The sequence below is a fragment of the Rhinopithecus bieti genome, unplaced genomic scaffold (genome assembly GCF_001698545.2).
Source record: "Rhinopithecus bieti isolate Rb0 unplaced genomic scaffold, ASM169854v2 scaffold_3948, whole genome shotgun sequence".
Classification (NCBI taxonomy): Eukaryota; Metazoa; Chordata; class Mammalia; order Primates; family Cercopithecidae; genus Rhinopithecus; species Rhinopithecus bieti.
The window spans coordinates 1,560,355-1,584,166 of NW_016804646.1; the positions used below are offsets into that span (position 1 = coordinate 1,560,355).

Below are 23,812 nucleotides of genomic sequence, written 5' to 3' on the forward strand. Positions count from 1 at the left end.
AGAAATGTAATGTGGCATAAGTTTATATTTGAAAGAAAGAATGTAAAAAACTTGCGTGTTTTTCATTTTATGTACATCTTGTTTATATTTACTTTAGACATTTTATTGTTTGACAAGATTGCTGACAATGTCCAGTGAGGATAATTAAAGTACAGATTGGAAGTTACACTAGTCACACAGGAATTGGCACTTTTCAAAGGGAAGGCTGGCCTGATGTTTCCCCAAGAGGTCCCTTCTTGCATTGATCACCATTCAGGGTGTGGCCATTGGCCTCAGAAACTCAAGAGCAAATGAAAATGGATTCCATTTTCAGAATCCAGTCCTATTAAGCAAGCTGATGTGATTGGTATAGAAACTGGACTCCCCTTTTATTGATCTGTAATTGTATTAGGCAGTCACAAGGGTCAGAATATTGGCATCCCATGGGGTAGAAAGCCAAGTAGCGATAAAAAGTTTATTTGGTGAACATGGAATTACCACAAGGAGGATTAGATAAATTACATATCCTAATGGAATCAGGCTAAATTAGTCTGATGCCCTTTTGTTTTGAGGAGGGGTGTGTCTTGCCTAGTAGATTCAGAAATAGGTCAGGTATGTTCATTATGAACCTGTTCACCCATCTGTATAGTAGATCTAAGTTCATTGGCTAACCTGCCATCTCCCCTTGACAGTTTGTAGTGGTGACACTAGCTTTTATTGCTGTGGCTTCGTGTTTGCATGTCTGACCAACTTCATCTTAAATGAGGACATCTTTATCCCTCGGCTGGTGAGCACTTACTTACTGCTTCTATGCCAGTCTTGCTGAATTTGGATTTATACTTTTTTTCAGGTGTTCTGTATATCTCCTCTGTGGTTCATTAAGTACTGATCCTACATTTTGTTCTTTGGGACAAACTGTTTTAAAGTTCTTAGAAACAATTCACTGTTCACTCAGGTACATCAAATACAAAATGTTGGTTTTACAAATGACTGTAGATATCTAATAAAGTTTACCTCTTCAAGAATAAATACCATTTGTATAATGATATTGATGCCTTTGGATAAGCAGCAGTTATTTGTGATTCAACTTACCTTCCAACTGGACAGATCCAGATTTTGTAGAGCTTGAAACTGATACAATTTAGGGAACCTTATTTAAGAAAAACAATGCAAAGATATCTTGTTTTCACATATGACAAGTTTGAAGACATTGCCAGGGCCTCTTCCAGGACCATGTAGAGTGTTGGTGTCAGGGAAAAGCCCCTAAACATCAGTTAGGGTGTTCTAGCATGTCTTTCTTTTCCTTCAGCCCAGATGAGAAGTGTGGTCTACAGTCTTTATGTCTCCAACAGGTGGTGTGTAGTCCTTGTTCCAAGACCTGTAGAAACAGGTGTTTGTTCAGTATTTTTTTATGACAATCAGAAGATCAGGGAAATAGAGCCTTCATGAAATATCCCTTGGTTTCCTGAAATCCATGCACTTTCTTTTTTTGTGTTTTGGAGTTGTAAATAAGAATCATGTAACTAGTATCTAGTTTCTTGAATATAATCTTTTCAGCAGAATGATTACAATAATTATTATAAAATAGGAAATTTAAATATTTACTTGAAAATACCATCACTTTTGGCACTCATGTACATATGTGTTAGTGGTACATGTTTAAATAATTTTTGACACATAACTTGAAAAGCAATTAAAACAAACATGTATTGAAACACGCATTGAAAGGCAATGCATGTTTGTTTTAATAATTCAAATAATGTAGAGGTCTAAAAAAAGAGTAATATTCTATTTTTCTGCATTCCAGTATCAACTATCTATTTGATGTAATGTCACCTTATGCATTTTCTGTGATTTTCAAAGGTAGGGGTGTGTGTGTGTGCATGTGTGCATACAGTATGTTAAGACATAACTCAGATGTATTGTAAAATAAATTTCATAATAAAGCAAGTCACACAAATTTTTTGGTTTCCCAGCGCATGTAAAAGTTGTATTTATACCACATAGTCTACTAAGTATGCAATAACATTATGCCTAAAAAATGCATACCTTAATTTAAAAATGCTTTATTGCTTAAAAATGCTAATGATCATCTAAGACTTCAGCAAATCATAATCTTTTACTGGTGGAGGGTCTTGCCTAAAATTGGTGGGTTCTGACCTGGGGTGGTTGTAAATCATAGGACAGTAGGGATGCATGTGGCAATTTATTTTCTTCTTTTTTAAAGATGGGGTCTTGTTCAGCCTGTCAATGTGAAGTGGCATGATCATAGCTCACTGCAGCCTCAAACTCCTGGGCACCAGGGATCCTCCCATCTCAGCCTCCTGAGTAGCTGGGACTACAGACACACACCACCATGCACAGCTAATATTTTTCATTTCTTATTTTAGAGATAGGGTAGTGCTGTGTTGCCCAGGCTGGTATCAAACTCCTGGCCTCAAGCAGTCCTCCCACCTCAGCCTCCTGAGTAACTGGGATTACAGGCAAGAGCCACTGTGCCCAACTTGGAGGTGGCAGTTTCCTAAAATATGACATGAGTGAAGTTTGTCACATCAATGGACTCTTCCTTTCACAGAAAAATTCTCTGCAGCTTATGATGCTGTTTGATGGCATTTCACCTGGAGTAGAACTTCCTTCAACATTAGAGTCAGTCTTCTCAAACCCTGCCCCTGCTTTGTCAACCAAGTTTATGGAATATTCTAAATCCTTTGCTGTCAATTCAACAATGTTCACAGCATGTTCACCAGAAGTAGATTTCATCTCAAGAAACTTTCCTGGCTCATCCATAAGAAGCACCTCATCCATTCAAGTTTGATGATGATTGCATCAGTCATCATTTTTGGGCTCCACTAGTTTCTACCTACCACATCTGCAGTTTCTTCCTCCACTGAAGTCTTGAAGCTTTGCCTACCTCCTATGAATCATGAATGCTCTCAATGGCATCTAGAATGGTGAATCTTTTCCAAAAGGTTTTCAATTCACCTTTCCCACATTCATTAGAGGAATCACTATCTATAACAGCTATATTCTTGCAAGACGTATTTCTTAGATAATAGGACTTGAAAGACAAAATTACACCTTGATCCATTAGCTACAGAATAGATGTTGTATGAACAGGCTTGGAAACACATTAATCTTGTGCACGTCCATCAGAGCTCTTGAGTGACTTGGTTCATTTTCAGTGAGCAGTAACATTTTGAAACTAACCTTTCTTTCTGAGCAGTAGGTTTTGATAGTAGGCTTAAAATATTCAGTATATCGTGCTCTGAACACGTGCTGTCATTGAGGCTTTGTTTTCCATTTATAGAGCACAGACAGAATCCACTTAGCGTAATTCTTAAGGACCCTAGAATTTTTGAAATGGTAAATGATCATTGGCTTTACCCTAATATCACCAACTACATTAGCCCCTGACAGGAGTCAGCTCATCCTTTGAAGCTTTGGAGCTAGACATTGACTTCTTCTCTCTAGGTATCAAAGTCCTAGATGTCTCTAATAGATGTTTTGTCTATACTGAAAATCCGTTATTTGGTTGAGCCACCTTCATCCATTATCTTAGCTAGATCTTCTGAATAACCTGCTGCAACTTTTACATCAGCATTTGCTGCTTCAGTTTGCACTTTTTACCTTGCTTTAAACCTCTCAAACTGATCTCTGCTACTTTCAGGATTTCCTTCTGCAGCCTTTTCACATCTCTCAGGCGTCATAGAATTAGACAGAGTTAAGACCTTGCTTTGGATTAGCTTTTGGCTTAAGGGAATGTTTGATCTTCTATCCACGTTACTAAAACTTTCTTCATATCATCAAGAACACTTAAGTGCTCGTGTGTTCACTGGAGTAGCACTTTTAATTTCCGTGAAGAATTTTTTCTTTGCATTCACAACTTGGCTGTTTGGCCCAGGAGTCCTTGCTTTCAGCCTATCTCAGCTTTAGATATGCCTTCCTAAGTTTAGTCACTTCCAGCTTTTGATTTAAAGTGAAAGACATATGACTTTTTTTCACTTGAACAGTTAGAGGTCATTGTAGAGTTATTAATTGGCCTAATTTCAATATCATGGCTTTTAGGGAACAAGGATGTTCAGGGACAGGGAGGGAGTTGGGGGAGCAGCCAGTTGGTGGAGCAGTCTGAGTACACGCAACATTTATCAATTAAGTTCACCATTGTATGTGGGTGTGATTCATGGCACCCACAAATAATTGCAATGGGAACATCAAAGATCACTGATCATAGATCACCATGACTGATACAATAAAGTAATGGAATATTTGAAATATTTTGAAAAATTACCAAAATGTAACACAGAATCAAAGTAAGTACTTGCTGTTGGAAAAATGGCGCTGATAACTGCTGTACACAAGGTTGCCACAAAACTTTCCAATTTAAAAAAAAAAAAAAAAAAACCAAAACGCCGTATTTGTGAAGCACAGTCAGGCAAAATGTAATAAAACAATGTATGCCTGGAACATATATTGCCATCAATTTATACATATATTAAATTCTCAGAAAAGGCTGTAGAAATTCACACGCCTTAAGATAAAGGTGAAAACCTCTTCTCAGTAAATATGCCATTCTCTGACCACTCACTATGATGAAGATGTTTTTAAGTTTATTACTTACTATTCTTACTTCTGTGTATTTATTCATAAATTTTGCTTAATTTTTGTTGAATTGTTTATTTTTTATGTATCAGTTTTGTATATTTTGTTAAGGATATTAAAATTTTCTGTTATATATTACAGATATTTCTTTATGTGATTTTCAAAAAACGTGTTCAGATTTTCTTTTAAAAACAAATTTAGTTTCAGGAGGACAAATTTTTGATCTTTTAAAGAAATCAAGTCTCATAGTAACAAATAATTAAAATTTTCTTTACGTATTTTATAGATTTAATTTTATATTTAGATCTTAATTCTTCTAGAGATGATATTTTATGAACATAACTTTATTTCTGATGGAATGAATTGATACCATTAATGAATAAACAGTTTTTTTCTGAATTGAATTTATTACATTTTCTCATAAACTTGGATAATTCTTTAGACCCTGTAAACCATTTATTACTAATTATCTAATCCTCCACTACAGTCATACAGCTTTGATTCTATAAATATGTTGAGATGTATCATACATACCTGCTCAAATAATCTTTACTTTCAATTCATGGAAATTGTCACTTTGTAAAAAATGTTTTTGTTTGTTTGTTTGTTTGTTTGTTTGTTTGTCTGAGACAGAGTCTTGCTCTGTCGCCCAGGCTGGAGTGCAGTGGCCGGATCTCAGCTCACTGCAAGCTCCGCCTCCCGGGTTTACGCCATTCTCCTGCCTCAGCCTCCCAAGTAGCTGGGACTACAGGCGCCCACCACCTCGCCCGGCTAGTTTTTTGTACTTTTTTTTTTTAGTAGAGACGGGGTTTCACCATGTTGGCCAGGATGGTCTTGATCTCCTGACCTCGTGATCCACCCGTCTCAGCCTCCCAAAGTGTTGGGATTACAGGCTTGAGCCACTGCGCCTGGCTGTAAAAAATGTTTTAAGAAAAATTTCAAACTTACATTAAAGTAGAAATAATCAAATGTACAGTCATACCTAGATTCAAGAATTGGCAACAGTTTACCATGTTTTCTTTGCTTCTTTTTGGGGAATGGGGAGTGTGCCATTTCAACGTAAATTATAGACCTTATGACCCTTTGCTTTTTTCAACATTAATATTTAAAATAAAAGAATATACTCCTTCAGACTTTATTTTCAGTCAGAAATATCTACATTAACATTTTAATTGCAGTTTTATGACACTTATGCACTTTAAAATGAAAGTGTGTTGTCTCTGCTAAGAACATGGCATGATTCTGTAGTCATGAATAAAATTGTACAGTTTGTTTACATCCTTCCTATAGCTTTCTTGATAAAATTATATGGATTATTTTACAGATTTCTTCACTTGTGAATGTAATTTTTCTGATTTCTAACTGGAAATACAGTTTCCAATATATTTAAAATTATGAATTACATAGATACGTTATTTTTGCTTCATATGTTTTGAAACTTATTTGGTGCTTACACATTTAGATTTATTATGGCTTCTCAGTAATTTACCCTCTCATCAGTATGAAATAAATTCTTTTTTTCTGCTGATACTTCTTAAAATTTTCTGTGTCTAAAATAGCCACACAAGCTTTCTCATGTTTACTGTTGACATATCATATTCTTTCATAATTCTTTACTGTCTCAACATCTGTCTTTGCCTTGAAAGTGTGCCTTGTTAACAGCAATAGTTGAGACTTGCAATCGCTGCTTTTTAATGTACTGTTTAGTCTGTTTGCATTTATAAGTTGTCTAATTATCCATTTTCTATTTGGAGCTATTTGTGTTGGAGTGATATTTCATTCTATATTTGCTTTTGGTTTTTCTTGTTATGCCCTTTTTAAATTTTCACGTGGTTGTTCTTGAGTTTACAGTATGCATTTTTATTAGTCTGCTTTGAATTAATATTATTTCAATTTTATTCAATGTAAAAAACTTAAAATAATTCAATTTATACCTCTTTTTGTCTTTTCTGCTATTGTTGTATATGTAGATATTATTGCTACATATGTTATACACCCCACCTAGGGTGCCAGTATTTAAAAGAAATGGGCTAGGCATGGTGGCTCACACCTGCAATCCCAGCACTTTGGGATGCCAAGCCAGGCTGATCACTTGAGGCCAGAAGTTCAAGACCAGCCTTACCAACATGATGAAACACCATCTCTAATAAAATACAAAAGTTAGCCAGGTATGGTGGTGCATGCCTGTTATCCCAGCTACTCAGGAGGCTGAGGCAGGAAAATTGCTTGAACCTGGGAGGTAGAGGTAGCAGTGAGCCAAGATCGTGCCACTGCTCTCCAGTCTGGGCAACAGAGCAAGACTTCATCTCAAAAAAACAAGAAAAGAATTTAGGAAAAATAGTTTTTTTTTTTTTTTTTTTTGAGACAAGAGTTCTTGCTAATCGCCCAGGCTGGAGTGCAGTGGCACGCTCAGCTCACTGCAAGGCTCCGCCTCCCGGGTTCACACCGTTCTCCTGCCTCACCTCCTGAGTAGCTGGGACTAATAGTCACACGCCACCACGCCCGGCTTTTTCTTTGTATTTTTAGTAGAGATGGGGTTTCACGTGTTAGCCAGGATGGGTCTCGATCTCCTGAACTCGTGATCCGCCTGCCTCGGCCTCCCCAAAGTGCTGGGATTACGGGCGTGGGCCACTGTGCCCCTACTAGGAGAAAATATTTTTATATTATCAATGTTATACCATTTCTCTGCTTTTTAATTCATTCAATGTAGGTCCAAATTTCCAACTTCTGTCATTTCATTGGAGCCCAAAGAACTTCCTCTGACATCTCTCAGTGTAGTTGGCAGCGCAGGTTGTTTGAGGTGTGCGTAATTTTTTTTTTTTTTTTTAATGTAAGAATGCTTTATTTGTGGCTTCACTTTTTAAAGATATTTTCATGGACTTAGGAATTTCTTAGTAGACAGATTATTTTTTCAGCATTCACGAAAGTCAGTAAATGGTCTTCTAGCCTCCGCCTGTTTTTTTTTTTTTTTTTTTTTTTTCCGGAGAAGTCAGCAGTTGTTGCTGCCCTGTGTATACTGTGATCTTTTACCCCGACTGCTTTCACAGTCATTCTTTTTGGTGTCCTCTGAGGTTTCTGGGTCTGTGGGCTGCTGATTTCAGTGAAGTTTGGAGAAGTTTCAAGCATTATATTTCTTCAGATATTTTTTCTGCCCCAGTGGTCTAACAGAAGTGTCAGAGTCTCTTCCATTAGACCCCTTTATACTGTGTTACAGGTTATTAAGGCTCTGTATGGTTTTTCACTGGTAATGGTTTGTGTAATTTGTTGTGATCTGTCTAATCTCATTGTTTTTTTCCCTAATATTCTGTCCAATCTGTAGTTGACCTCATGTAGTGATTTTTTAAAAATACACACAGATGTGCACGTGCGTGCACACACACCCACACACATATGCATATATATGCATATATATATATATAATATTTTCAAGTTCTAGGATTTCCTTTTGGTTCATTTTTATAGCTGCTATGTTTCTCCTGAAATTCCCTATCTCTTCACCTATCTTTTGTAAATATATATTTTCCTGAAGATTCTTTAGTGTATCTGTACATTATTTAGAAATCGTTGTCTGAATATTCACTATCTGGGTTTTCTATGAGTTTTGTCTTGTTGACTGATTTTACTCTAGACCGTGTAATACATTTTTCAGTTTCTTTACATGGCTAGTAATTGTTTTTTATATTTGTATGCTACATTATGGATAACAAGCTCCGTTATCTTTCTGGATGCTCTTGTCTTTCTCTGAAGGTAATTAACTTTTATCCTAGTGGCCAGTTACATTTCTCATGGATCATCCTAAATATATGAGTATGTTCCTTTAAGCTTTAGTTGGGTGGTTGTGTTTTTGTTTTGGCCTTGTTGCCCTCTGTCAAGGATTTGAAAGGAGTATGAATTCAAATTTGGGGACTTCCACTTCTGTGGTTCTCTCGGCTTTCTAGGATTTCCCTCCTCACCTTGTGTGTGTTCTGACATGCCCGGTCTCTCCCTTCTCACTGGGCCCTGACTTTCTTTTGGGCTGTATTTATGGTATGCCCTTAGAAGAAAAGCTGTCTAAATAAGGATCTCACCCAGCGTGGTCTTGCCTTACAACGTTTAAATCTTCTCCCACTTACAATGTTTAAATCTTCTCCCACTTAAATATTTAAATTAGTTTTAAATCTAATTTAAATCTTTAAATCTTCTCCCACTTATGCCAGTTTTTAGGTAGTAGACAGCATCTTCAAGATTTGTTTTTAGTTCTATCTAGGGTTTATTGTTATTGTTCTATTATTACCAGAATCTTAAAACTTTGTTTAGTATCTAGCCATTTCATTATATACTCTTTATCAGCTGAAAAGTTTTATTTTAGTCTCTTGGCTTTTTTTTTTTTTTTTTTCTCTTGGCTTTTTAAGGCATATAGTAATGTCATCTACAAATGAATAAAATTTGTTCTACTTTTCTGATGTTTGTATGTATTTTGCTTTCTGGTCTGACTGCATAGCTAGAATTTACAACACAACATTAGATTATTGTGAAGAAAGCAAGCACATTAATATGTGCATGACTTTAATAGACATGAGTTTAGAGTTTTAATTTTTAAGGTAGTATTTGATGTATCTTGATAAATCATGTTTATCATGTATAAGGTTTATCGGTATCCATGTTCCATGGATAGGTTTTCCTCTAATTTCTTGGTGTTACTGATTTCTTATTTGATGAATACGTTTTTAAATTTTCTAATTTTGTGCCACTCCTTAATTTCTTGAACTCTACTTTTCCATGGAATTAGTTCTTTAATATGCTAAGGAAATAAAGCTTTTCTTTTTTAGCATATTTGCATGTAATCTATTAATTTTGATATATAGTTGTCTTTTTTGTATGCTATAATTTGCTATAAACTATTGATCTTTCTCTCTGATCTGGAAAACTTTAAATAACTGATGTTAACCATTTTGGGAAGGTTCATTTAACCATTTGGGGAAGTATTCATTTGTGAAACTATCTAGTCACCTTTTAAATTTAAATTTAATTTAATTTATTTTTTTGAGACTAGGTTTTGCTCTGTCCTTGAGGCTGGAGTACAGTGGCACAACCACAGCTCACTGCAGCCTCGACCTCCCAGGCTCAAGTGGTCCTCCTACCTCAGTCTTTCAAGTACTTGAATAGCTGGGACCATAGGCAAACACCATCATGTCTGGCTACATTGTTTTATTATTTGTAGAGACAGAGTCTTGCTGTGTTGCCAGTGCTGGTCTTGAACTCCAGGGCTCAAGTGATCCTCCCACCCCAGCCTCCCAATGTTCTGGCATTACAGGCATGAGCCATCGTTTCCAGCCTGTCACCTTTTTAAATGAAAAATCTTTAACAAACTTTCAGTGTCTTTTATGGTTTGGGGATTTGTTTTGTTTTTGCCACTTTATTCCATCTCTTGGGCAATGTATTATACTACAAAATTACCTTTTGCCTTGAGATTTAAAACTTCATAAAAATATATGCACAGGTTATTTTCACTTAAAATTTAATTGACATTACTAAATTTGTATTTATATCTAATTTTAGTGTTCTATATTTTATTTCTTCCTTTCTTACATAATCTGACTTGCATGGGAATTTTAATTACTCCTTTTAATAAAACTAACTTTTATAAAATTTTCATTTATTTACTGTCCTTTCATGAATTTTAGATTTATTTTTATGCTCTCATTATACTTTTGGGTTTTTTCCTTGTTTCTCTGATCGAATAGTAATGAAACAATCATATTATGTGTATTATAATCTGGGTGTTGACTGAACTATAACTTGCAAGTTTTGATGAAGTATTTTCCTTAGTTTTAGATTATTTATTTCTGCTTTTGTTTTCTTGTTGATGTAGAGGTTATTTCAAAGTAATTTTCTAATTTCTAAATACTTTGGATATTTGCTTGTTTTTGTTTTTTTTTTTTTATTCCTATAGACTTCTTTGTATTGTTGTAAACAGAATATAACTATTAAATTACAATTTTATAGTTGATCAATATTTTCTTTCTGGCCAAGACACAAAAGAAGATTGTTAAAGTAACTTTGTTGAGGTGTAATTACACTAATTTTAAGTTTTGACAAATGCAACTATTACCAGAGTCATGGTAAAGGTATAAAAATCTCTGCCACCACTTTACCCTTTTCCAATCAAATTTCCCTACACCAGGCATAGAAATCAATGTGTTCTTTCTTTATAGATTATATTTGTGCCTTAGTCCCTTCGGGCTATTATAACAAAATACCGTAGACTGGGTAACTTATAAATGGTTACTTCTCACATTTCTGGGGTATGAGTGTTCCAGAATCAAGCTACTGGCAGTTTGAGTGTCTCAGTTTGAGGGAGGGCCTGTTTTCGGGTTCCTAGAGGGCCATCTTATAGCTGCCACCTCACCTGATGGGAGAAGGGAGGGAGCTCTCTGAGGTTCCTTTTATGTAGGAATTAATACCATTCATGGGGGCTCTACCCTCATGACATCATCACTTTCCAAAAGTCCCACCTCCAAATACTAACATGTTGGGCATTAGGATTTGACGTATTAATTTTAGGGGAAAGAAACATTCAGTCTGTAGCAACTCGTATTATCTAGAGTTACAAATATCTAGAATAACAGTAAGTGCTTTTCTGTTTCTGATCCCTCCTTCCTCTCTTCTTTTCCGATATTGTTTTCACTATTCTGGGTCTCTAGCAATTCCATGTGAATTTTAGAATCACCTTGTCAATTTCTACAGACAAGCTAGCTAGGATTCTGATGCAGATAATGTTGAATCTGTAAATCAATTTTGGAAGTATTGCCATCTTCACAACATGAAGTCTGTGAATATGGGATGCTTTTCCATTTAATTATTGTTCTTTAGTATTTTTCAACAATGTTTTCTAGTTTTCAGGCCCACATTTTGTACTTCTGTTGTTAAATTTATTACTAAGGATTTTATTGTTTTGATAATATTGTAAATGAAATTTTGTTAATTTTATTTCCACATTGTTTATTGTAAGTATCTAGAAATAATTGATTTTTGTACTACCGATTGTATATCTTGACACCTTAATTAACTAATTTCTTCTAATAATTTTTTGGCGGATTGCTTAGGTTTCTCCATATGCACACAAGGGCATTTGGTCTTCAAATAGAGATAGTTGTACAATCAATTGTATTTGGAATCTGTCATTTCTTTCTTTTCTTTTCTGTTTTTTTTTTTTTTTTTTTTGGAGACAGAGTCTCACTCAGTCACCTAGGCTTGGAGTGCAGTGGCACGATCTTGGCTCACTGTCCCCTCCTTCCCCTGGGTTCAAGCGATTCTCCTGCCTCAGCTTCCCGAGTAGCTGGGATTACAGGCACCTGCCACCACGCCTGGCTAATTTTTGTATTTTTAGTAGAGATGGGGTTTCACCATCTTGACCAGGCTGGTCTTGAACTCCTGATCTAATGATCCACCTTCCTTNAATATTGTAAATGAAATTTTGTTAATTTTATTTCCACATTGTTTATTGTAAGTATCTAGAAATAATTGATTTTGTACTACCGATTGTATATCTTGACACCTTAATTAACTAATTTCTTCTAATAATTTTTTGGCGGATTGCTTAGGTTTCTCCATATGCACACAAGGGCATTTGGTCTTCAAATAGAGATAGTTGTACAATCAATTGTATTTGGAATCTGTCATTTCTTTCTTTTCTTTTCTGTTTTTTTTTTTTTTTTTTTTTTTTTTTTTGTTTTTTTTTTTTTTTGGAGACAGAGTCTCACTCAGTCACCTAGGCTTGGAGTGCAGTGGCACGATCTTGGCTCACTGTCCCCTCCTTCCCCTGGGTTCAAGCGATTCTCCTGCCTCAGCTTCCCGAGTAGCTGGGATTACAGGCACCTGCCACCACGCCTGGCTAATTTTTGTATTTTTAGTAGAGATGGGGTTTCACCATCTTGACCAGGCTGGTCTTGAACTCCTGATCTAATGATCCACCTTCCTTGGCCTCCCAAAGTGCTAGGATTACAGACGTGAGCCATGGCGACTTGCCCATTTCTTTCTTTTTATTTAATCATTGGTTTGGCTTATGCTGAATATCAGTGACAAGAGAAGACATCCTTTTCTTGTTTCTGAGTTTAGGGGGAAAGCATCTAGTCTTTCAACATTAAGTATTATATTAGATATGGGTATTTTATAGATGAGCTTTATCAGGTTGAGGAAGTTTCCTTCTAATTTTCGTGGGATTTTGTCATATGCTTTATCTGCATCTATTGAGATTATCAAGCAGTTTTTGTTATTTATTCTATTATTAAGGTGCATTAGATTAATTGATATTTAGATGTTAAACCAACCTTGCATTCCTGTAATAGATATCAAGTAATAATGGTGTATAGTTGTTCTATATATTGCTGGATTTGGCTTGATAGTATTTTGTTGAGGACATTAGTGCCTGTATTCATAAATTGTACTGCTCTATACTTTTCTTTTTTTGTGGTATTTGTCTTATTTTGGTGTCAGAGTAACACTGGCCTCATGGAATTAGCTGGTAAGTATTCCCTCCTCTACTATTTTTTGGAAGAGTTTATGAAGAATTTCTATTAATTCATCTTCAAATGTTTGATAGAATTTACCAGTGAAGTCATGTGGGTATAGATGTTTCTTTGTGGTTATTATTTTTCCCTTTGACTACTAATTCAGTCTTTTTACTTGTTATACATCTATTCACATTGACTATTTCTTCTTATGTTATATTTCGTCACTCATATCTTTCTAGAAATTTGTCCATTTTCAACTAAGTTGTCTACTTTATTGGCATACAGTTGTTCATTGTAGTTCTTTATGTTCCTTTTTATTTCTGTAAGATTGGTAGTAAAGTTCCCTTTTTCATTTCTGTTCTTTATTAAGTTGAATCTTCTTTCTTTTTCTCCCTCTCCCTCTCTGTCTTTTCTTGGTCAGTCTAGCTTAAAAGTTTACCAGTTTTGTTGATCTTTTCAAATAACCAGCTTTTGGTATCATTGATTTTTTTCTAATGTTTTTCTTGTCCAAATTGCATTTATTTCTTTTGTAATTTTTATTTGCTTCCTTCTGTTTGCTTTAGTTTTAGTTAGCTCCTCCTTTTCTAGTGTTTTAAGGCAGATTAGGTTATTCATTTGAATTATTTCTTCTTTCTTAATATAGACATTCATAGCTCTAAATTTTCCTCTAAGTACTGTTTAACTGCATCCCATGAGCTTTGATATATTGTGTCTTTATTTTCATACATCTCAAAGGATTTTCACATTTCCCTTTTAATTTCTTCTTTGATACATTTATTATTGTATTCATATTCTAGGACTGCTGTAACAAAATATACCATAAACCAGATGACTTAAAACAACAGAAATTTATTTTCTCACAATTCTTAAGGCCAGAAGTCTGAAATCAAGGTACCAGCAACGTTGGTTGCTTCTGGAGGGTTCAGAAGGACCGTAAGTTCAATGCTTTTCTCTTAGCTTTTAACAGATGCTGGCAACTGTAGGCATTTGTAGTCTGTGAGTGTATCACTCCAATCTCTGCCTCCATCATCACATGCCAGTGGTGAGATCCCTGTGTGTCTCTGTGTATTCACCTGGCATCCTTCCTTCTTTGTATCACTTTCCTCTTCCTATAAGGACACCAATCATATTGCATTAAGGGCCCACACTTTTCCAATATTTCCTCATCTTAATGAATTATGTCTGTAAGAACACTATTTCTATATAACGTCACATTCTGAGGAACTGTCAGGACTTCAACATATCTCTTTTGGGGACACAATTTAGCACATAATAGTCATATAAGAATTTGTTTTTAAATTTCCATACATTTTGAAGATTCCAAGTTTCTTTTGTTATTAGTTTCATTGTGGTCAGATAACATATTTTATATTATTTTATTCTTTTAAATCTAATGAGACTTGTTTTATTTCCTAACAATTTAGCCTGGGGGATGTTCCATGTGTACTAAATAAGAATATATATTTTGTTGTTGAGTGGAGCTGTACCTGTCTTTTAGGCCTGTTTATTGATTTTTGTACTGCTGATCTTGTATCTTGAAATCTTGATGAATGTGTTTATTACTTCTAATGCTTAGGCATCTCCGTACACACATAAGATTATGTCATTTCAAATAGAGATAATTATACAATTCTCTTTTAATCTGTTTGCCTTTTCTTTCTATTTGATTATTGTCTGGCTTGTGCTGAATGTAAGTGACAAGAGCAGACATTATTCTTGTTCCTGTTCTTAGGGGGAAAGCATATTGTCTTTTACCCTTAAATAATGAGCCCCCCAATATTAAGCCTTTGATGTTGATCTTCAAACATAATGCAAGAAAATATTCTCAGTATTTATGTTTAATAAAGGTCTTATAACTTTGTAAAGTCGATAATAAGACAACCCAAGAAAAAATTATATGAAAGATTTTTACAGAATTTAAAGCCATTAAACACATGGCATTTTCTCAACATCTCCAATCATAAGGTAAAACCAGGGTGGTGTACCATTATGCACCCACTAGAATGGCGAGAATTACAAAGACCAACAGTATCAATTGTTGGCAAGTGGTATCGTTTGGCTATGTCTCCACCCAAATCTCATCTCGGATTGTAATCTCCATGTGTCAAGGGAAGGGCTTGGTGGGAGGTGATTGAATCATGGGGGCAGATTTCCCCTTTGCCATTCTCATGATAGTGAATGAATTCTCACCCAGATCTGGTTGTTTGTAAGTGTGTGGCACCTCCCACTTTTCTCTCTCTCTTTGTTTCTGTCTGTCTCTCTCTCTCCCTCTCTGTCTCCATCCCCCCGCCCTGTGGCCGTATAAGATAATACTTGCTTCCCTTTCACCTTCACCATGATTGTAAGTTTTCCAAGGCCTCCCCCCAGCCATGTGGAACTGTGAGTCAATTAACCCTCTTTTCTTTATAAATTACCCAATCTCAGGTAGTTCTTTATAGCAGTGTGAAAATGGACTAATACAGCAAGGATGTCAAGCAGCTGAAATACTCATATATTGCTGGTAGGCGTATGGAATTTGTACAGCTACTTTAGAAGACACTGTAGTTGCTTTGTTTTTGTTTTGTTTTGTTTTAATAAAGCTGAGCATGTTCTTACATAGTGTTCTAGCAGTTCACTCTCAAGTATTTTTATTTCAAGAGGAATGAAAGTGTACTTTCACACACAGACTAGGACACATGTTCATAGCAACATTACTCTTAGTATATCCCACCTGGAGGCAACCTAAATGCCCAGCAACAGGGGCTAGATACACAACTTTAGACATTTAAACAATGGAATACTGTACTCTTCGGCAGTTTTTTAAATTATGAACTCTGAATCATGAAACAACATGGTTGAATCACACAAATGTTAGTTTGAGCAAAATGGTTACATACTACTATATGATACCATTTTAATGCAGTTCTACAACAGGCAAAACAATAATGTTAGTGATCGTGCTGGAATTTAAACTGGCAGTTGCTGGGGTTAGATGAGAGCCATTGACTAGAAAATGAGAGGTTTCTGGGTGATAAAAACCTTTCTTGTCATCATTGGTGTGGTCGTTACAGACTGCATATATTTTCATACTCACTGTCCAATATCCTTCAGATTTATGCATTTCGTTCTATATAACAGAACCTAAAGTATAAAAAATAACATGATCTAGAAATCTGCTGTGATAAAATACAAAGCATTTTGTTTGAAGTATTTTGTTCTTAAGATGTCAATTACCTCAGTATCACTTTAAATGAAATAATTAAAAGATTAATATAGAATGTTCCTTAATTCACTAAGTGAGATCTTATCTCGCTGTGAGGTGATTAGGAATTGAGAAGCTCATAGAAGCGGTCCACAGAATTCTGCTTTATAATTAGTAAAGTTATAATGTACTTAAGAATTAATAACGAGTCCAAAATTCACACATTTACATTGCTGTAATGGCTAATTATGTAAGGAATTGCCCCAACACAAGCCATTTTTTGCTGTCGTAGGAGATGGACTATGTGGAATTTGGTCACTGGAAGGCTTTTACCACCAGCGTGGAAATGCCCTCATGGCTATTAGAAACCCTTCTCTTCTCCTCACCATTTTCTAGAGCTCCTTATAACACTCCAGTTAACACAGACATCATTTCCCCTGTTACGAGGATGTGGACTCCTCCACCTGTCCTTTTCAAAGGTTTGGGATTGCTTCCCATATTCCCTAGGTGGCACCATCTGTATCTTTACAGTTGTTTCTCCCATCTGAAGTCTGCAGATGGAAGCTTTACCTCAGTTGTAGAAATAACTCAATTGGAATTCAGTCACTCAGTTGAGCAACTGATTTGAGTTATTCAAATAACTCAGTTCTCTTCTGTGCAGATGTGCAGATACCATCTCCAGCTCGAAGTGGCTTTTGTATCTTACTCTTTATTTTCTTGTTTGGACAATTCATGTTCAAAAGAAACAAGAGTAAGTGTGCTCTTAGCTGATGTCGTTGGCCTTAGGACTGATGTGGTTATCCAATGGGCACTTGCCTCCACTGCTGGTTATTCTTTCTTCAGGATGGCTCATGAGTTTTCTCCATATTATTCAAAAAGGATACTTCTCCAAAATTATTTTTTCTCTGTTAAGGTATGGTCTTAAGCCAGAAATACATTTCCAGACTTGTTTTCTTTATTATACAATTTACCTTTGCTTATCAGTGTGGTGTCATGCCTTTACTAACAATTCATCTTTTCTTTTGGAACTTAGTTCCAGCTGTTATTTCTGATGTGGGCATTTATCTTAGCCTATCAATTTTCCATCTTATTTGAAACTATAATTCTTTTTTGAATTAACCAACTTTATTTCTTAAAGCAATTTTAGATTCACAGAAAGATTGGATAGAAAGTACAGAGTTCCTCTGTATCCTGGTCCCCACACATGGACAACTTCCCCCACTGTTGGTATCCTGCACCAGAATCGTACATTTATTACAATTAATGAACCAACATTGAATCATCATTATCACCTAAAGTCTGTAGTTGACATTAGGATGCAGGCTTAATGATGTACATTCGATGGGTTTGGACAAGTGTATCCACCATTTTAGTATCACACTTGAGAATTCCACTGCCCTAGAAATCCCTCGTGCTCTGCCTATTCATTCCTCACTCTCCACAACCCCTGGCAATCCCTGATCCTTTTACAGTCCTCATACCATTGCCTTTTCCAGAATGTCATATAGTTGGAATCATAGAATAGTTGACTTTCAAATTGGCTTTTTCCACAAAGTAATATGCATTTAAGTTTCTTCCATGTCTTTTCATGGCTTGATAGCTCATTTCTTTTTAGCATCGAATAATTATTGCATTGTGTGGATGTACCAACATTCATTTACCCATTCATCTACGGAAGGACATCATTGTTATTTCCCAGTTTTGACAGTTATTCATAAAGCTGTCTATACATCCATGTGCAGGTGTTTTTGTAAGCATAAGTTTCCAACTCCTCTGGGTAAATACTAAGGAGCATGATTACTGGGCCATATTATCAGAGTATGTCTAATTCTGTATGAAATATACCAGACTGTTTTCCACAATGGCTGGACCTTTTTGCATTCCCACCAGCAATGAATGAGAATTCCTCTTACTCCATATCCAGCATTGGGCATTGTTAGTTTTCTGGATCTTTGCCATTCTAATAGATGTGTAGTGTTATCTCATTGTCTTAATCCACATATTTATGATGACATATGATGTGGACTATCTTTTCACATGCTTATTTGCCATCTTTATATATATTTTTAGTGGGGTGTCAGTTCGTGTCTTTAGCCCTGTTTTATATTTGGGTATTGTTTCTTTATTGTTGAATTTTAAGGGTTCTCTGTATATTTGTGGTAACGGTCTTTGATCAGGTATGCCTTTTGCCAATGTTTTCTCTCAGTCTGTGGCTTGCCTTTTTACTCTTGACAGTGTCTTTTGCAGGGCATAAATTTTTTAATTTTTAATGAAGTCTAGCTTACTCTTTCATGAATCATGCCTTTGTGTTGTATTTAAAAGTAATCATCAAATTCTGGATGAACTAGATTTTTCTTCTATGTTATATATATGTTACAGTTTTGTGTGTTGTATTTAAGGTTGTGATCCATTTTGAATTAAGTTTGAATTAAAGGTTGTAAGGTCTCTGTCTAGATGCATTGTTTGTTTTTTGTTTTGTTTTATTTTGTTTTGCATGCAGATGTCCAGTTGTTCTGGCACCATTTGTTAAAAATAGAACTAATTTTTTAAATGCTTGTTGTTTATTAGTTTGATAAATATCTAACTTAGTTTCATTTGTTTTATACTTTTAGTGAATCAATTTATCTGATATTGTTTGAAACTTTGTAGCTAATATATGATAATATTTCTTAGGTGATCTTTTTTGGAGATGTCAATTATAATTACTATCTTGGGTAGTTGCTAGATGACAGTCAGTGGCCTCTTCCTTTCTATCCAGAATTAATACTAAAACACAGGAGGAGTGTCTGTTTCATTTGAAGAAATAAATGGCAGACTTGGCTTGAGAACTCAAGTTGCCTAATGTATAGAGCCAGACATCCTTATTTGTATTAAGAATCAGTATATTTCTGTACCATAACTAGACAGAGAGAAAGGTGCAACTTATAAATGCATTTTCATTTAGTAGAAAAATTAATACTTAAAGTTAATATTTTTAGAATAATTCTCAAATCGTCTGGGTGCAGTGGCTCACACCTGTAATCCCAGCACTTTGGGAGGCCAAGGTGGGCAGATGACTTGAGGTCAGGAGTTTGAGACCAGCCTGGCTAACATGGTGAAACCCCATCTCTACTAAAAATACAAAAATCAACTGGGCATGGTGGCAGGCACCTATAATCCCAGCTACTTAGGAGGCTGAGGCAGGAGAATCACTTGAACCCGGGAGGCAGAAGTTGCAGTAAGCTGAGATCGCATCACTGCACTCCAGTCTGGACAACAGCGTGAGACTCAGTCTCAAAAAAAAAATTGTCAAATTTTATGTTTTCATTGTTTATTTCATGGATATTTTGTGTTAAAATTAGAGTGACCATACTCCACAGTTTGGCTGGATCAATCTCAGCTAACACCTGTTGAGCTAAAATAATTCATAGCAGTGCTGGCTTTTGCTCTCAAAACTGTATTGGCTTGAACATAAATGATTTGGTATACCATCCTTGTTGCAATGATGGAATGTCATGTAATGGAAAGCATCACATTCTGGGCTTTTGTGTAGTGGTAAGGCCCAGAGGTATGGATAACTGTGACAGTGTCTAGCACATAGTAGGTGTTCAGCAAATATTTCTTAGATAAACGAATAATCCAAAATAGCAAGTAATTCAAAGTATAGGCTGTATAATGTGATCATATACTCATGTATATCTTTGATTGTTGGCAATTTTTGTCCTGGTAATTTTTTTTTTTTTAATTTCATTCTTTGTTTCATTCATTCTGGAGTTACATTCTCTTGACTTTTGCTGGAAGTGTTCATCTTTTTTTTTTTTTTTGAAACGGAGTCTCGCTCTGTCACCCAGGCTGGAGTTCAGTGGCACTATCTGAGCTCACTGCAAGCTCCGCCTCCTGGATTCACGCCATTCTCCTGCCTCAGCCTCCTGAGTCGCTAGGACTACAGGCGCCCGCCAACACGCCTGGCTAATTTTTTGTATTTTTAGTAGAGACGGGGTTTCCCTCTGTTAGCCAGGATGGCCTCGATCTCCTGACCTTGTGATCCGCCCACCTTCGCCTCCCAAAGTGCTGGGATTACAGGCGTGAGCCACCGCACCCAACCAGAAGTCCTAATCTTCTGACACTTGCTTCCCACCTTTTGTCCTTACCATCTGCCCCTCACATTTACTATGATGTCGTTAGCTATTATGTCATTTACTCATACTGACATTGTGACCACAACTGTGATTAAAGACACTGGGTATATTTTATTATATTTTATTTTTAAAATGAAACAACCAAAACCCAATTGTGTATGAAAGTCATTGTTGTGTGTGTTTCAAATGCAGATGAAGAATTTGTTTACATAGGACATACAGTGCAGACCTCACAAATACCTTACACTTAATAATAAATATTTTTTAAACTTTATAAATAGCAAAGACTGACAAGTGAATTTAGGATCCTAGAAATCAATTATTAGACAGTGTATTAGTCTGTTCTTGTGCTGCTAATAAGAACATAGCCGAGACTGAGTAATTTATAAAGAAAAGAGGTTTAATTTACTCATAGTTTAGCATGGCTAGGGAGGCCTCAGAAAACTTATAATCATGATGGAAGGGGAAGAAAACACGTCCTTCTTCACATGGCAGTAGGAGGGAGAAGAATGTGTGTGCCGAGTGAAGAGGGAAACCCCTTAAAAAACCATCAGCTTTTGTGAGAACTAACTCACTATCATGAGAACAGGATGGGGAAGCTACTCCCACGTTTCACTTATCTCCACCTGGTCCCTCCCATGACAAGTGAGGATTAGGGGGACTACAATTCAAGATGGGATTTGGGTGGGGACACAGCCAAACCATGTCATTCTGCCCTGGCCCCTTCCAGATCTCTTGTCCTCAAAATTCCAAACACAATCCTATACTTCCAACGGTCCCTTAAATTCTTAACTAATTCCAGTGTTAACTCAAAAGTTCAAATCCAAAGTCTCATCTGACACAAGTCCCTTCCACCTATGAGCCTATAAAATCAAAAGCAAGTTAGTTACTTCCTAAATTCAGTGGAGATACAGGCATTGGGTAAATATAGCCATTCCAAATGGGAGAAATTGGCCAAAACAAAGGGGTTACATGCCCCATACAAATCCAAAATCCAGTAGGGCAGGCATTAAACCTTAAAGTTCCAAAATGATCTACTTCAACTCCATGTCTCACATTCAGGTCATGCTGATGCAGGAGGTGGGCTCCTATGGCCTTCGGAAGCTCTGCTCCTGTGGCTCTGCAGGATACAGTTACCCTCCCGACTGCTTGCATGGGCTGCCACTGAGTGTCTACAGCTTTTCCAGGTGCATCGTGCAAGCTGTAGGTGGATCTACCATTCTGGGATCTGGAGGATAGTGGCCCTCTTCTCACAGCTCCACAAGGCACTGCCCCAGTGGGAACTCTGTGTGGGGGCTCTGACTTCACATTTCCCTTTCACACTACCCTAGCAGAGGTTCTCCATGAGGGCTCTGGCCCTGCAGCAAACTTCTGCTTGGACCTCTAGGTTTTTCCATACATCCTCTGAAACCTCAATTCTTGACTTCTCTGCACCTGCAGGCCTGACACCACATGTAAGCCACCAAGGCCTGGGGCTTGCATCCACTGAAACAACAACCTGGGCTGTACATTGGCCCCTTTTAGTCACCACTGGAGTTGAAGCAGCTGGTAAACAGGGCACCATGTCACATGTACACAGGCACCCCTACATAGCGCAGGGGGAGGCCTGTGAAACCATTTTTCCCCCCTAGGCCTCTGGGCCTGTGATGGGAGGAGCTGCCATGCGGGTCTTTTACATGCCCTCGAGACATTTTTGCCATTGTCTTGGTGATTAACACTCAGTTCTTCCTTACTTAAGTAAGTTTCTGCAGTGGCTTGAATTTCTCCCCAGAAAATTTGTTCTTTTCTACCACATCATCAGGCTGCACATTTTTCAAACTTTTATGCTCTGCTTTCCCCTGAATGCTTTGCCACTTAGAAATTTCTTCCACCAGATACCCTAAGTCGTCTCTCTCAAGTTCAAAGTTCCACAGTTCCCTAGGGCAGGGGCAAAATGCCACCAGTCTCTTTGCATAGCAAGAGTGACCTTTATTCCAGTTCCCAACAACTTCCTCATCTACATCTGAGACCACCTGGACCAGCCTGGACTTAATTGTCCTTATCACTATCAGCATTTTTGTCAAAGCCATTCAACAAGTCTCCAGGAAGTTTCAAACCTTCCCACATCTTCCTGTCTTCTGAGTTCCCTAAGTCTCTAGGAAGTTCCAAACTTTCCCACATTTTCCTGCCTTCTGAGCCATCCAAACTGTTCTTACCTCTGCCTATTACCCAGTTCCAAAGTCACTTCCACAGTTTCATGTATCTTTATAGCAGCACCCAACTCTCTGCAGTACCAATTTACTGTATTAGTCTATTTTTCTCATGCTGCTATGAAGAAATACCCAAAACTGGGTAATTTATAAAGGAAAGAGGTTTAATTAACTCACAGTTCAGCATGTCTGGGTGAAGCCTCAGGAGACTTACAGTTATGGCAGAAGGGGAAGTTAACACATCCTTCTTCACGTGGCAGCAGGAGAGAGAAAAATGAGTGTCCAGCAAAGGGGGAAACCCCTTATAAAACCATCAGCTCTTGTGAAAACTAACTCCCATCACAAAACAGGAAGGGAGAAACTGCCCCCATGATTCAGTTATCTCCACCTCATCCCTCCCACAACATCTGGAGATAATGGGAACTACAATTTAAGATGAGATTTGGGTGGGGGACAACTATATCAGACAATTTAAATCTAGCTTATGAAAGGGGATTTGCTAGTAACAGAAAAGATAGAGGAAACGTAATGCAGGGCCACCAATCATCTGTGAACTGCTTGATTTCTGCACTGAAATTTCCCTTCAAAGAGCTTTTCCTGACTACAACTAAAAGCAAATGTCATATCTGGAAACCAGCTCTGAACTCAAGCCAAGCGTAGGCAAAAGTAGAGTTATTGCTTTTTGTTGAAATTAGCAAGCATGGTCTCGTTATGGCTAAATAGAACCAAGTATAGTCTTGCCTAAGGACCATTTCAGCAAATTCAGAAAAGACCATAGTGCGTTTTAGGCTATGATATCAGGTAAAAGTATCCTTTTAAGTATTAAGATGACAAATATGGAAGTTGTTGGTAGTTTTATAATTTTTACTTTCATGTATTTCATGCAGGAACTGCCTTTCTTAAACACAAATTGTAAAGATAAACTAATTTCATAATTTGAAATTGTGGCTTAAAAATCATAATTTCTTTTATTTTTGTTACCTTTTTAAAATGAAGATGTTTATTCTCTTAGTCCCAGATAATATTTGTACCCTTCAAAAGCAATCCCTTTGCTCCACTTCCCTTGAAGTCTTTTCTTAATTTAGATGTACATGCACGTCAAAGAAAGGGTACAGTATTAAACACTTAAACAATTCTTTTTAATTCTTCAAATAATTCAGAAATAAAACTTGAAAAGTTCTATATTTTTACATAGCTATTGCTCTGTGCTTTGAAGAACAAATGTGTCTATGTGATGTGTGATCTGTTTTTTAT

General features: G+C 36.6%; 1 protein-coding gene across 7 annotated transcripts in view; it reads left to right on the forward strand.

The window, feature by feature from the left end:
* The window catches only part of PDE10A (phosphodiesterase 10A), a 702,663-nt gene that overhangs the window by 658,229 nt on the left and 20,622 nt on the right, over window positions 1-23,812 (forward strand). The window lies entirely within an intron of this gene.